This window comes from Electrona antarctica, assembly GCF_951216825.1.
Source record: "Electrona antarctica genome assembly, chromosome: 18".
NCBI classification, from domain to species: Eukaryota; Metazoa; Chordata; class Actinopteri; order Myctophiformes; family Myctophidae; genus Electrona; species Electrona antarctica.
The window spans coordinates 32,467,663-32,482,948 of record NC_136799.1 but is presented as its reverse complement, the minus strand read 5'-3'; the positions used below and the strand labels follow the sequence as shown (position 1 = coordinate 32,482,948).

The following is a 15,286-nucleotide window of genomic DNA, read 5'->3' as shown; positions in this document are numbered from 1 at the left end:
GATCCTTCCCTACCCGTCCTTCCTCTTCGATGTCTCCCTTTTGACCGATACCTGTCCAAGTGTCCATTCAAACTCTAGACGGGCCTGCCGCAAAGTTATTGCCCAGCAGCCGGCAAAAACTAGAGTTCTCAACAGGCCTGAAAATTAAGGCGCTCCATATATGGCCAGTACAGAATTTATTCCATATGTTGATCTGACCCCCCATGCCCAGCAATCTGAAATTCATAGTAATTTGGGCTCCTAACTGATATGACATATGACATCTCTTATTCTTATAGCTATGCTGATTTTAGACTGGATGTGGGGGCCACCAGCACAAATGGCTGTGCTGGAACTTGTGTACGGACCTGCAAGCTTTCAGACTGCTCCTGCCTTGCCAACAAATTAAAGTGCACAGAAATGTGCAAGCTATAAACCCGTAGCAATCAGAAGGAAGAGGAGGAAGATTAAATTAAACTGATCGATTATGTGATGATAATGATGAAGATGATGAATACTGAATTATTGATATGACAGTGATGGTTATGATGATGTTCATTGATTAAATTGAATGAAAGACAGATAATTCTTAATTTTTCCCTCTGTATGACGTGTTTTATTAAAAAAACAGTTAGGCGATTTTTCATTCTGTGAATCTATGGTTGGTGCCTTTGAAGGCTGATAACTGCAACTAAGCTACCACTTAGGAACTGCTATCATGTTGAAATATTATCTAGGGATATAGACCCTTTAAAAAAAACATGATAGCATTTGCCACCTTGAATGTCCCTCATTAGTGAAGATTCTGGTCTGGGCCCATGGACTAAACTGCTCTGCAGCCTCTGCTGATTAAATTGATATGACCTAGATATGTCATATGCGCATCTGACTGGCAAGATAATTAGTTATTTGGCAACACCTGTGTGAAATACCAATAGTCTCAGAGCATACCTATTTACACGCACCTCGACAGTGGGTGCAGGGCCAATAAGGCAATTATGGAAGGAGGTAGGGCCACACCATTATTTTGGTAAAGAATTACTTTATTGAATAAATAGACAACGTTTCGATCTTGACACTGACAGATCTTATAGTCATAGATACCAATAGTATAATTTATAAAAGGCTTTCATATAGCCTACTCTTAGGCTACATTTCGGGGTGTTAATTTAAATTAGTTATACTAGGCCAAAATAAACATTAATTAATTAATTAATTAATGCACAGGGCCTCGCATTTTTCCCAGACGCCTCTGGGAGCAGGACCATGGAGGCTGTGAGGACAGTATTTAGGCTCTACTCTACTTGAGGGAGGACGATATAAGCCACCAGACTGTATTTCACATCATAAGGTGAGTAGATTCATGAAGAAAATATGCTGTTTTAACTAAAACAGGTAATGAAAATAACAGTGAGACAAAGGGCTGCATTTTTGTCTCATCTTTCTAAAGCCACTATTTGGGGATTTAGGAGTGGGGAAAGGGTGTTCCCTCACTAAAGTTGGTATTTTGGTTACCTGTCTAAATCCCTTAAACACCTCCGTTACATTATGCATAGGTGTGGTTTGGGCGTTACAATAATTAGACCAAATTTAACCAATCACCAGTCTTGGTTTTAAGAGATCCCTTATCCGTTGCACGTTAGTGCTATATTGCTTCATAGCCGCTGCCCTAAAGTCTCACTGCTGAAATTAGGGCTTTAATTTGGTATATAGATGCGTGTAGGCCATCTCTACGGAACGGTATGAAGCGAAAAGGAAAGTTCGGTCAATAAACCCCATTTGCTGCTATGGGGTGATCATGAACTGAAAGAGCAAATGGAAATGGAATCGCGCACAAATAACTTCTTTGACTATACAATTATATAAACAATGGACAACAGTTGGACTATGGAGTGTACATCATTAACCAGGACGGTGAGGGGATGTTCAATAAGACCAGATTGATGAATGTAGGGTTTGCTGAGGCAAATAAAGGAGTACAATTATACCTGCTTTGTATTCTCTGATGTGGATCTAATCCCTATGAATGACCGTAACATCTATGGTTGCTTTAGTAAGCCCAGACACCTGTCTGTGTCTGTTGACAAATTTGATTTCATGTTGCCGTACTCAACCATATTTGGTGGCGTTGTGTCATTGTCCAAAGAACAGTACTTGACCATTAATGGCTTCTCAAACAGCTACTGGGGCTGGGGCGGTGAGGATGATGACATCTTCCAAAGAATTGCCGTGAAATCAATGACAATCTCTCTGCCTGACATGGCGACTGGGAGGTTCAAAATGATCAAGCATGAAAGAGACGTGCATAATGAACTTAATCCGCACAGAGTTGACATGCTCGAGAGAACCTCATCAACCATGGAAGAAGATGGGATCAACTCCCTCAGATACACCATCAACAAGATTGAGAAGGATACACTTTACACATTTATCACTGTGGACATTGGCAGCCCAAAATAGATGATAGTGTATTGAGCCTACACTAGGGGACAGTGGAATCAAGCAGTTTTGATGTTTTTGAGCAGTGCCTAACCGCTCCAATGAATGTGTGTGTCTCTATATACTGTATGTTTCTATGTATGCACGCTGGGCAAGACCTACAGTACGCTGTAGAGTGTAATAAACGGAATGGAAGTGCTGTAATTTGGCGGAAGTACCGCTCAAAGAAATGACGTTGATGCTTTAGAAATCTGAAATCTGAAAAATATCGTATCCGACAGATGTTTCGACCAGGCTATACACTCTCTGCCTTAGGTCGTGACCAGGTATTTCTCTTCGCAGATGAGCAAGGCTGGGACCAAACTATGTATGTATGTATGTATGTATGTATGTATGTATGTATGTATGTATGTATGTATGTATGTATGTATGTATGTATGTATGTATGTATGTATGTATGTATGTATGTATGTATGTATGTATGTATGTATGTATGTATGTATGTATGTATGTATGTATGTATGTATGTATGTATGTATGTATGTATGTATGTATGTATGTATGTATGTATGTATGTATGTATTGTGGTGTCTCAGTGGTTAATTACCGCCCAACATGCAAGCGCTGCTCTGGAGATAGAGGGAGACAGAGAGCACCAATAAGCCACCGCCCTTTAGGTCGGGTGATTGACAGCAGGTACATCCCTCATCATCAGCTCAGACAACTAGGAGCACCTGCATTTATCAGCGCACCTGAGCGCAGCAGTATAAAGGGGCGAGCTCTCTGTCTCTCTAACAGATCCACTCTCCAGAGACGAGGCGAGGCTGAGGGCAACAGCATTGGGCGGTAAGCGAGGCACCACCGTTTAAAATACCATTTTATGATATATGATGAAATCCTTATACTGACGAGTGCATTCTCTCTGTATCTCACTCGCAGGCAACATACCGGGCAAGCGCTCCATGGCCGAAAGGCGCGTGCATTGAACCGGCTATTATGGATTGAATATCGGCATATGGAAATGGAAGGAAAGGACCTAGAGTACAAGAGTATGGAAAAGGAGTAGAAATACGGCCCCAGTACACAGCGTACACCAAAGGAGTACATCTACTCGAGTACAGGCTGAGTAGAAATACTTATCACTCTGAAACCCCGTTCTGAGGGCATTTATCGGCTACTATCCACCTGTCTGAATAGACCTGTTGATACCCCTCCTGTGAGGAGGAAGAACTGCTAGACCTGAGATAAACCTGTATTTACCCCGTATACTATCCTCTGGGAAAGTAATCCAAACTCACCTATGACGTCCAGCGACGAAGACCTTCCTTAGAACCTTGGACGACGTGTTGAAACTTACCTTTGACTGCATTCCCCTGCAAGAAAGAAAGACAAGTTAATTCCTGATTTCTGAATTTATGTTCAATAAATGCCCTAGTGAATGGGCAAACGTGACTCTCTGCTCCTGAGTTGTGTATCAGTCGCCACTGTATGTATGTATGTCTGTATGCATGCATGTCTGTTTGAGCACAGACAGCTGCAATAGCGATAGGTGACCTACTTTCAAGTGGAGCTGTTGAGCTTCACACTGTGCCCATTACAGAGTATACATATATTGGAATCAGTTACACTCCAGCTAACTGCCAATGCAGCCTGGCCTGCAGAGGGCAGCAACGGACTGTCTTGGGGGTGGTTTGCCAGTGATGTGGTACATTATGTGTACACTGTACAGGATGTTTTGGTTCACTTCATGTTATGCTATGACTGATGTTACGTGCAGAAGTTAGCAGAACGATATGAGAAGTAAAGTCTATTCTTGCAACCACTGAGTGATTATTTCAGACAAGATATAACAACAGTACAGTGTACATTACAGTACAGAATAAAGTACAGTAACTTTAACAATACATGAATCGTTGCACTGCTCAGTTCACACAGTTGTGGAAAAAGAATATTTTTCTTTCTGTTCTCCACACATTAGCAGTAGACAGACTTCAGCGATAAAGGTCCTGTTGCCACACATTTTGTGGAATCCAATCACTGTCTCTTCCCTTCATTATATTGGCATAGAAAAAGTCTATGCCCAGAAGAGGGGGACAGATAGATATTAAAACGCAAGGATTTCTGGATTCAGTCTCTAAAAAATGTTTCCCCATTTGGCCAAAATGTAGACTTTGACCTCAAACCTTTGTTTATAAAAAGAATTATTTAAATATATTTTTGTACATTTCTTTTTACTTTTTAACCCTGTTATTGTTCTTTCCCCTTTCCGATTCACAAATGGCCTACCTACCAGACTGGTTTATTTAGATTACCTTAGGCCGGGGATTCAGATTAAACCCAGGACATGGCAGCCTATTTCTTTATATATATTTTTGATTGAACTCATTGTATTATTTGTCACTCTTTACTGTGTGGTTCTATTTCATATTTTAATGTAGCCTATATCTTAGATATGTTTAATTGTCATAGTGACAAGGAATTAACATTCCAGGGTCTTTCATTCATGAGGTACAACTCCTCCCTAATAACCCATAAATGTGAGACAGCTGATCCCGAATGCTCTAGCACTTAGCACTCATCAGAATGTCATTGGTCGTATGACTAGCCCAGGCTCTATGTGACTTGAAATGTTTTTCCACATACCCTGAAGAAGGCAGTTGTCTGACAAAATGTTTGTTTCTTTTTTTTCTCTGTGTCCTATAATAAAAATGTCAGCACTTTGGCAATAGTGTGTGTGGACACTTCAAAGACTAAAACCTTTTATAATGAAAGGTTTTCCCATTAAAAATGTCATATAAACTCCAAAAGCCCTTTACCACCAAAGTTGGTGTGAGTATTCCCTGGAAGCCTAATCCACCAAAGCCAGTATACTATGAATCATATCAAACTCAAAACTATGCACATTCATCATACATTTATGAAATAAGTTAATTGTGTTCTTTTAACTTTTTTCAATCAAACTTGGTAACCAGTAGGCCAGTTTCATTACTTTTACTGTGTATATGTTCCAGCATTATAATACAAATACTATATTAGAAGATTAAAAGTAAAAAAATAAAAAAAACAGCTAAAAACAAAATAGCAACAAAGCTAAGACTAAAAGGCAGAAAGGGAGATTTGACAGGGGTGTTGGGGGCGCATTAACGGGTGCACAGTTACAATTGGGTTCATAACAATATCACTGGTTCTGACCTTCCACAATGTCATGAGTTAACCACTTTAAATCCTGGAGTCCCATTGTTAAAAAAAGCCTTCTACTAGGCCTATACCATATATTGTATTTTTACCATTGGCGTTCTTTTTTGATCTGTCATGTGTTCTCTTTTTCAACCTAATGTCAAATCAAGTCCCCATGTTGAGCATGTACAAATTGTACATATTGGTGAAAGGAATTTTAAACTACATTTTTGTTTTATGGTTACCGGTACGTGGTTAAGTGGCTAAGTAGAGGTGAAGTGTATCTCCTACCATGCGCTCATAGTGCTGCCACTCTGTGTTAACGTCGATGACTCTGTGGTCAATGGCCCAGATGAAGACAACGTCCAGCATGGGGTCATCATAAGAAGCAGAACAGCTCAGGATCACGTCCTCACCAACATGTATGTACATGTGTCCTCGGGAACACCCTTAAGACTGGTAGCCTCTGGAGATATATATTTTACATTATTGTTTGTTTTTGCCATTATTTAACCAGGGAAAGTTAATTCAGAACCAGTTCTCATTTACAACAACAATCTGGGCTGATTTGCATGTACCCCCGTAACGTCACCGCAAGTCTATGGACCTTTGTGCGTGCTCCCCCGTGACTTAGGCCCTTATTTATCAACGCGGTGTACACCCAAAATTGGGTGTACCTGGTGTACATCGGGTGTACACCGGGTGTACACCAGGTGTACACCCAATTTTGGGTGTACACCGCGTTGATAAATAAGGGCCTTAATTACCATACATGTCATTATGATAAAAGGCGCACAAGTTTTGGTTACTTATTTGTTGCTATACGTGTACATCCCAGATGATATCACTATAGTCTCATATCATTAAGGATCTCCAAAGATCCTTGAATAGACAACAATGAACACAGAACATAGCCTTTACGTCATTACTGTGGTAAGCTGAACTGTCATTTTAACCCAGGATCCATACATTGTAACATACAGTATAACATACAGTCTCATTGTTTACTCTTTTCAACAAGTCGGATACCTATACATTTTAAAAATAGAATCTTTATTAACACTTAATGGTCATAGAGAAACATTGCCAATTTGTTTGCCATAAGGTGGAGCCATCAATGTCACCATACAGTATTTGACTGAACATACTGAACTGGTAATTTAAGCTAAATGGTACAAGTTGATTATATTGTAACGTCATGATCCTTGTCATCATCGTTGGGCCCAATAATTCAAATACTCTCAATCTGTGTGTGTGTGTGTGTGTGTGTGTGTGTGACAGAGAGAGACAACATGTGCCTGCACGTACAAGCAACATCCTCAGAATTTAATTTAACCCTAAAGTATAAAAAGATAACCATAAGGAATTTACTGTATAGGGTAGGAGGTATATTGTAGTGTCTGTGGAGGGATGAAGAACGCTGCAACCAGTTCTCCTTTAGCCTCCCTCCACTGATTTCCAGTGAAATGTAGAGCCGATTGTAAAAATGATACAAACGTTTAGGGCACAGTCATATATATTTCTGATCGCATAACCCCAAATGAACCGAAACGCAGCCAGGACCCTCTCTGACAGAGGTTTATTTGTTGAGTATGGTGCAGGTGTACTGACCTTGAATTGTTCAACAGCAGTTCTTTACCCTTCTTCCAGGTGAACCAGGGTCTCTGGGCTGCTCTGGGTTTACATTCAACCACCACCCGGTTATCCTGAGCTCCATAAGAAGCTGCCTCTTAACTGAGTTAAGCTCAAAGGTAGGACCATAAGCTAGAAAGACAACATTTAAAAATGTCATATGTAAGTCTGGTGTTTTTCAAATATACCCTTTTTAATGTAGGCCTATGCTCTATTGTCCTACGCACCTGTCACTAGCCTTCTGAGGTGTGCATCGGCCTTCTGCTAAAATAATTTACCGTAACTAAAATGTAGCCTACTTTAAAAATGTAACCTTGTAGGCCTATTCCCACATATATCTGAGCGCTCCGCAGCTCTGCTTTCAGTACAACTTCCCCAGTCCTGTTCTCTATAGATCTATACCAACAACCTGGCTGAGGGGCTCGGAGTCGGACAGTGCGAGCATGGCGTGAAGTTTGCAGATGATACTGCTCTGGTCGACACCTCAAGTATGAGCAATTTGTTTTATAGGGGAATATATATCAGCAAGTGGATTCATGAATGTATAGACAAAAGAATATCTCTAAGTCCTTAAACTTTTGGCATTTACTAATGCTGTTTTTGTTAAGTTGTTTTCATGATTAATGTACGTCGAGGTACTAGGTAGGTGGATTGATAGGCCATTTACTCAAGCAAGAAAACGTTTTCTCTACCGTTGTTTCACCTTTAGAGGGCGCAAGTGTCACGTTGAAAAAAAAATCTCCAATGAATTAAATGTGGATTCTGTTGTCAGAAAAGTTCCCCAAGTAAGTCATATGACTGTAGACTGACTCAGACTCTGAACAGGCCATTTCTCAGATTTTCTTACATGGTTGCCTAAACTGGCATATTTGTAATTAAGCTATTTGACTTATTTAATATTTTACTAACTGCAGTAACTGGCCATACAATTTACAATAGCACATAGCACCATTCTCTCGGTACATTTAATCTACAAATGTAATTTGTAGCACATGAAAAGGTGATGGCCTACATGTGTCTTCAAGTCATGTTCTGCAGGTTATTTGTAGCCTACAGTACTGTCCATTGATTCAGTTTCTTTCATTTTAAATCCTGCATAATTTATCTTTTGTCTGATTGTTGTCTGTAGAACACTAGACTGCTAGAAGCGCTGATGGCGTGAGGATATATGGCCGGGCCTTGTTGCACAAATTCTCTAAAAAAAAACAAAAAAAACAGAGGGTGCAAGGCAAGCACACTAGCTAGCACAGAGCTATATTATAGGCTATAAGATCATTGTTGCTCTCTGCTTTTGGGGGAAATGAAAACTGGAGTCGATGAGAAAAGAAAGCAGATGAGTGAAAAAACATTATGAGTAGAAAAGAAAAATAGTTAGGATCACTGCCTTCTCTAGATGTCTGTCTTGCAAAAGCCTTTGATGACAGAAGAGCTTTAAGCACTAAAACATCTCTCACTAGAAATAATGCAATTACTTTGTGGTGTTACATTTCCTTTAACTCAACTCTCCCCAAAAATAAAATAAAATAACGTCTTTTAATACTTACCAACTGCTCAAGAATCTTAACTACTTACCCCAGCATTCTGCCCTGATATTCTGTGGAGAATCTTAGCAAAAATAGCAGCTGTTTTTGGTGAAAAAAGAGTGTATCCAAGTTGCAGGTACAGTTGCAACACAGGTCCATTTTATTAAGTTGACAGCTGCCATGGCCGGAGAGATCTCTGTCTCGGTTCACTGCCATGGACAGAGATCTCCGTCAATTTTTGATCGTGATCTTAAACTACATCTGGCTAGCTCGGCTCTGGAATCATGTAAACAGGGCGGAAATCAAAATGGCCATCCACCCCCACTTTAATTAGATTTTTGACATGCTTTAATCTTGGATTCTAATCTAATCCCAGATTCCGATTCGAATCAAAATGAGCTTTGTTTACGGCCGATCCCGGCTCTGTCGCTGATCACGGTTACAAAATGTATGTTTCGGGTGACTTTAAAAAAAACCTGCTATTGATTTAATAGGGTTTTAACTTCCAGTTCACGGACCTGGGGTAATTGTTTCCGCCTTGAATAAGACACGGTTTAAAGACCTCGGCACGGGCAAATTCATTCATTCATTAATGAATGAATGAATTAATTAATTAATTAATAGTCTGCGTGGCAGTCAATAAGTGATTAACACAAAACATGACATCAGACCCCATTCTATCACTCTTTGACTCTTCATTAGGAAGTTTATGAACTCACACAGTCATGTACTAGATTTAAATATTGTATACCGTAAGCTCTACTACTATGTATGCGTGAAAGGTGTTATACAAATAATAAATAGTTTTTGTCATTTGCCCTGTAAATAGCTTTTTGTCCTACAGTTCTGTGTTCTTTCACATTGACCAAAACCATGCAACTCCTGTTTGTCAACATATGGTTTCTGATATTCTGAGCTAGCTGTTATTGAGAGCAAGAGGCCAAAGGTTCTCTGAGTGGTTAGGTTTCCAGACTACTATTTTAAGGGAGGTCGGGACACATGACCGAGGTTATCACATGTGGTTTCAGGGTTTACGGAAACAATATATAGCAGTTACAGGCAGCTTTCCCTTTCAGGCTCTGACTGCAGGGGCAGAGAGAGTTCTCCCCTTTTCCTCAAGCCCTGTCAATAACTAACCTCACACGTCACACCCACCCCAGCTTTGATGTCTGATCTCCAACCCTTGTTTGTAGAACAGCTCGAGGGCTCTCTGCAAACGGAACGTAGCAACCTTCACCCTCAAATGAGCTCTTCACTCTCTCACTCTGGCATGCAGGATGCAAACCGTCCATCACACACGCTGACTGTTCTTCTTTGCTAATAAACAAACGCAGTTACTTTAGATGAGGTAATACACTCCACAATAGCCAACTCCATGCCCAAATTGTGTATAATTTGATCGTAAAATGCCCTAATAAGAGCTGGGAGGATCATGCTCATAACCTTTTGGGAGCTAAATCAATTTAGGCAATAATGAGTATTAGTAATAGCTATGCCTCCAACACTGGCCTCTATTTTAACAGGTGACCATTTGCTTCATTGCCATATAAAAGTGTCTCATCGCACTATAGAACATTTTATTCCATATAGGCCTACAAGCTTAATTACACAGCGAAATCCACTGTACACATTTAACTCTGAGTATTAAAAAAATTGACCAAATGGACCCACATTTACACTCAAATTGAGTCACCATAGGAAGCAGCCCCAAATTTGCATAATTAATATGACTGAAAAGACCTCAATTTTACTGGGGATATGTTAATGACCCCTCCTGCAGCAGGACAACTAATGAACTCTTAATAGTGTTGAATCTAACAGCCCCAGAATGATTCCACTAACTGTTTTATGGCTGTGTGGGCAGAACCTCTAATTGGCGACTTGTGGCAATGAGTTGCATTTCACAGCCCTCTCCCGGTTTAACAATCTTCAGGAGGTAATTGAACCGCTCTGTGCCATAGAGGCAACTTTAGAAGGAGGTAAACAAATACAGTATAACATTAATACACTCCAGTTCATACATAGCTACATAGATAGACGGTTGTCAAACCCAGACAGAAAATGGTGTCTAAAAATTAGTATAATTTATGCTATTACAAAGTGCATCACTGAACACTTGTGTGCAAGTGTGTGGAACCTCACCACGTTGTACCTCTAGATACACAGTACAATTCTCAGTATTGATATATCCATTTGTGACTCATTCGTATACTCAGAGTTAATTAACACTGAGGATTTTACTGTGTAGCATTTGACTAACATTCACATAGGACAATAGGAGGTCAAGGCCTAACTCTCCTAACTAATGCGCCAAAGTAAAAGAGATTAATTTACTCTGGTATAAGAGCATGTTCACTGAAGAATGTGTGTAATTCTACAAGCCCTTAATCCACTACTGTAAAATCTGGAGTGTATTTGGACTCTGAGAGTAAAAGTAGCACTGCAGATTTTTGTGTAACTGGATAAGATTGAAGGACCGTATAGATAAAAGTACACACACACACACACACACACACACACACACACACACACACACACACACACACACACACACACACACACACACACACACACACACACACACACAGTTGTCCCACTGAGAAGTGTCCACGTGTCATTGAGGATGCCAGAACATCCAACAAAAGGCGGGCAGTTTGATTTGTATCCAGGCTGCAGATAACTGCAAAAACAGGGACAGACAGACAGATCAATCACACACACACACACACACACACACACACACACACACACACACACACACACACACACACACACACACAGTCTTCAGCCGTACCCTCAGGTCTCAGCCAGTTGAAAGGCCGGGGAAACTCCAGATGATTTACAGAACTTGTGTGTTATGGCTGGAGGAAGGGAGGGGTGAAGGAACTACAAGGAGGGAGGGAGGGTGATGGAAATCTGGAGTTGCGTATGCATGGGACTGGACTGGAGCAATTTCAGAGAAGCTAAATGAAGAAGAAAAACTCTGGAGAAGAAAAAGTCTCTAGACGGAGGGCGGGGAGGAGAGTGAGCAGGGGTGCAACAGAGGACGATGGGGTGGGGTGGGGTGGGGTGGGGGGGGTTGGGTAACTTGGGTTCCAGATGCCTTATATATAATCCATCGTACGACAAAGTATGTGCATGATGGATGGAGTGGAGGGGTGGGCTGGGGGGCTAGGCAGCTTCAAAAGGAAAATGACCCAGACCAGTCCTGTGGTGTGCGGTGGGAGGGGGACTCGCCTCCTAGACACATGCGGATCTCATGACCAAAATTGGGTTTTTGTAATGAGCTAAAGATACTGTATGTTTGACCAGTGTTTCCACAAGGGCCTATTTTTATTGGTCATGTATGTGTGTATATATATATATATATATATATATATATATATACACACACACACACACACATAGGCCTACACACAAAATATTGAACATAGCAGATCTACAAGCTCACAATGCATTGCAAAACCATTTTTTTGGTATACATACACATTTTGTTAAATTAACAGCGAGAGTGTAGCTGCTGTAGCAAGTGTACCCAAGTGTACACTCTCAGAGTTCACCTAGCACTCGTGATTTTACAGTGCACTGTACTGCACTAATCCAGCAATCCTTTTTGTCCGACACTGGGAGACTATTCAGGGGGTCCGTGGAGATGTCACTGGATACAGCACTGAACTGCGACACCTTTCAAGATGCCTCTGTGCTTCTAGTGGTTGGCATAAGCCTTTTGACTGGGGTTAACTTCAGGGCTTTTAAAAACATGATCCAGGCACACCTTTCAAAGCAGACTGGAGAACTGAGAACCTTTCGCTCTCCAGCTCTCCCTCTTATTCCCCCGCTTCTCTCTAGTTCACTTGTTCCATCTCCCCTTCTCTCTTTCTGTATCTATTTCTCTCTCTGTTGCGCTTTCACAGACAAATACAAGCATATGAACACCCGCACGCACAAATTCCCGGGGACATTGCATTGACTTACATCTTATTCTCTTTCTTTTTTAAATAAAATAATAAATCCCCTGCACATGTTTTCTGATTTATTCTCACTTCAAATTCTGCACACTCTCCATTGCTGCTAAAGGTTTTTTCCACTTGTCTTTACTTAACCAGGATTAGATTGTTGTTTGTGTTAGCATAGTTTGCATAACACACTGTACATGTATACACCAACATTTCACTGCTTGTACTTGCATGAGTGAGTGACATAAAACCCTTTGAATCTCAGAATCTTCCTATCCTAACCTATCCTTCACCCAAAAAGTGGCCTACAGGCACGCGCACGCACGCACGCAGGCAGGCAGGCAGGCAGGCACGCACGCAGGCAGGCAGGCAGGCAGGCAGGCAGGCAGGCAGGCAGGCAGGCACACACACACACACACACACACACACACACACACACACACACACACACACAGTTGCTGCCTCTCCTTAAGGGCCTGCTATAGTCATTATGGCTCTTCAGGGGATTCTATCGGCTCCAGACGCACAGAGGCAGACAGACAGTCAAATCATCAGTTAGTTAGACATTCAGTGTGCACAGGTATCTGCACACTTAAAGCCCTCTGTGTTAATGGCCAACTATAGGTTAACTGTCTCCAGGGACTCTCAGGTGTGACTGACTGAAGCCAACAGCAGCAAAGAGGCAAGCACAGAAGTGCTCTGTAAAACTCTCTTGTGCTTAATTTATGATGGTGAAGCACAGTGAAAATAGCAGATCTGCAAGCGCTTCGTGAGCTTATTGATCTGCTATTTCCGTTGGCACCATCATACGACAAAGTATGAATTAAGCTTATAGCCTATGTTAGCCCACTCCATACAGTCCTCTCCTGCTAAAAACAGAGCACAGATCTTCTTTCGGCAAGGAGGCATACGTTTGCCTATATGAGTTTTGCAGCGTTAAACACCTATTTTTGCTCATCGAAAAGGTCACTCGCTCTATCATGAAGCCTGATATGCACTTCTGGCCAAGTGGAGGTAGTCTGTGTCTAATGTACAGTAAAGGATAACTTTACTACTTTAATTAATACAGTATAACTATTAAATGTGCATTTTAGAATGCTGGGAACCCAGCTCAGTGATACATGTCTGGCATGAGATTATGAAGATTTTGTACAAGCCATTGATCCACAAGGCTACACTGTCAAATCCGGAGTGTTATTTTAGTTAAGTTAAATATGTTATTTTCAGTGGGTGAGTGGCGTGGTTGTATAACTAAGTATAATTTAGGCTTTATTGGAATCCCTCCACAGACGCTTGAATGCCACAATATACCTCCTACCCTACACAGTATATTCCTTATGGTTCCATTTTTATACTTTAGGGTTAAATTAAACACTGAGGATTTTGCTGTGTACACAGGCACACATCTCGTCTCTCTTTCTCTCTCTCTCTCTCACACACACACACACACACACACACACACACACACACACACACACACACACACACACACACACACACACAAATTGCTGATGGCTGGTTTTCATGAACACATATTATTTCCAGATGGAGGTCATGAATAAAAAACTATGGAAACAAGTTGGCTGAAACTGGAACCTAAAACAACAGAGATGGAGGGGCACAGACTCCAGTGTAAAAACAATCTTTCCCCGCCGCCTCTTGTCCCCTTGTGTCTTTTAAAAAAGACCAACTTGTCAGTTTCCAAGCCCACAAAACAGAGGAGCACTGTCCCAAACTGGGTGGGAGAAAGGACAAGTTATCATTTTATGTTTTTCACCACGATCAGGGGATGAAAACCCTTCATGAACAAAATGACACGTTCCAGAGTAGCAGTTGAAAAGCTTACCAGGGCCTCAACCTCCAAACCCCCAGACATATTTCCAGCTAAATAAACAAGCACAGGGCTTGATTCATACTTTGTTGTGAGCCGGTGTTGCTATACGAAAATAGCAGATCTACAAGCTCACAACGCAATGCGGATTGGCTATTTTTGGCATGCGACAAGTACTCAGTCATTCTACTCAGCACTAAAGTTACACCAGTAACCTAGTAGCTTAAAATGGAACACATTCAAACCCAACCGAGTGCAAAAACAAGCTGCAAAAATTCCTGATCACAACCTCAAGATGGCATGCTGTTTGCATGACCCAAAGGTGTCTAATGTAATGAGAGTTCTGTTATCACACACATGCGAGCGCGCGCACACACACACACACACACACACACACACACACACACACACACGTATTAATTAATTTATTGGTGTTATCACAATCCAAGTATCATGACAATGAATTAAAAAAAAAAGGTTGTATTGTACCAAATGTGCAAATGTGCATGCCAGGTCGGCCATTACTCATGTCATAATCCGAGCCAAGAAAAACTAACCAGACGCCAGGCGATTTCACTTCAGGGCTGATTCCGAGGAAGGAGAACCACACGTTGTAGGTTTTAAATAAGTGACCTCATTCTACTCGCAGAACCTAGTGATATTGAAAGAAGTAAACTAAATGTATGTTTATTAATTTGTCACTGGTTGAGCTATTGTAGCTGCAGTTTTGGTTTTACAACTGTTTGTTT

At 41.1% G+C, this 15,286-nt stretch overlaps 1 pseudogene across 1 annotated transcript; it reads left to right on the top strand.

Annotated features, from left to right (window-relative positions):
* Positions 1-1,245: 1,245 nt before the first annotated feature.
* Positions 1,246-2,439, top strand: LOC306941853 (beta-1,4-galactosyltransferase 1-like; annotated as a pseudogene). The gene is made up of 2 exons: positions 1,246-1,254; positions 1,860-2,439. The product of its transcript is annotated as a beta-1,4-galactosyltransferase 1-like (transcript).
* The last annotated feature ends 12,847 nt before the right edge of the window (positions 2,440-15,286 follow it).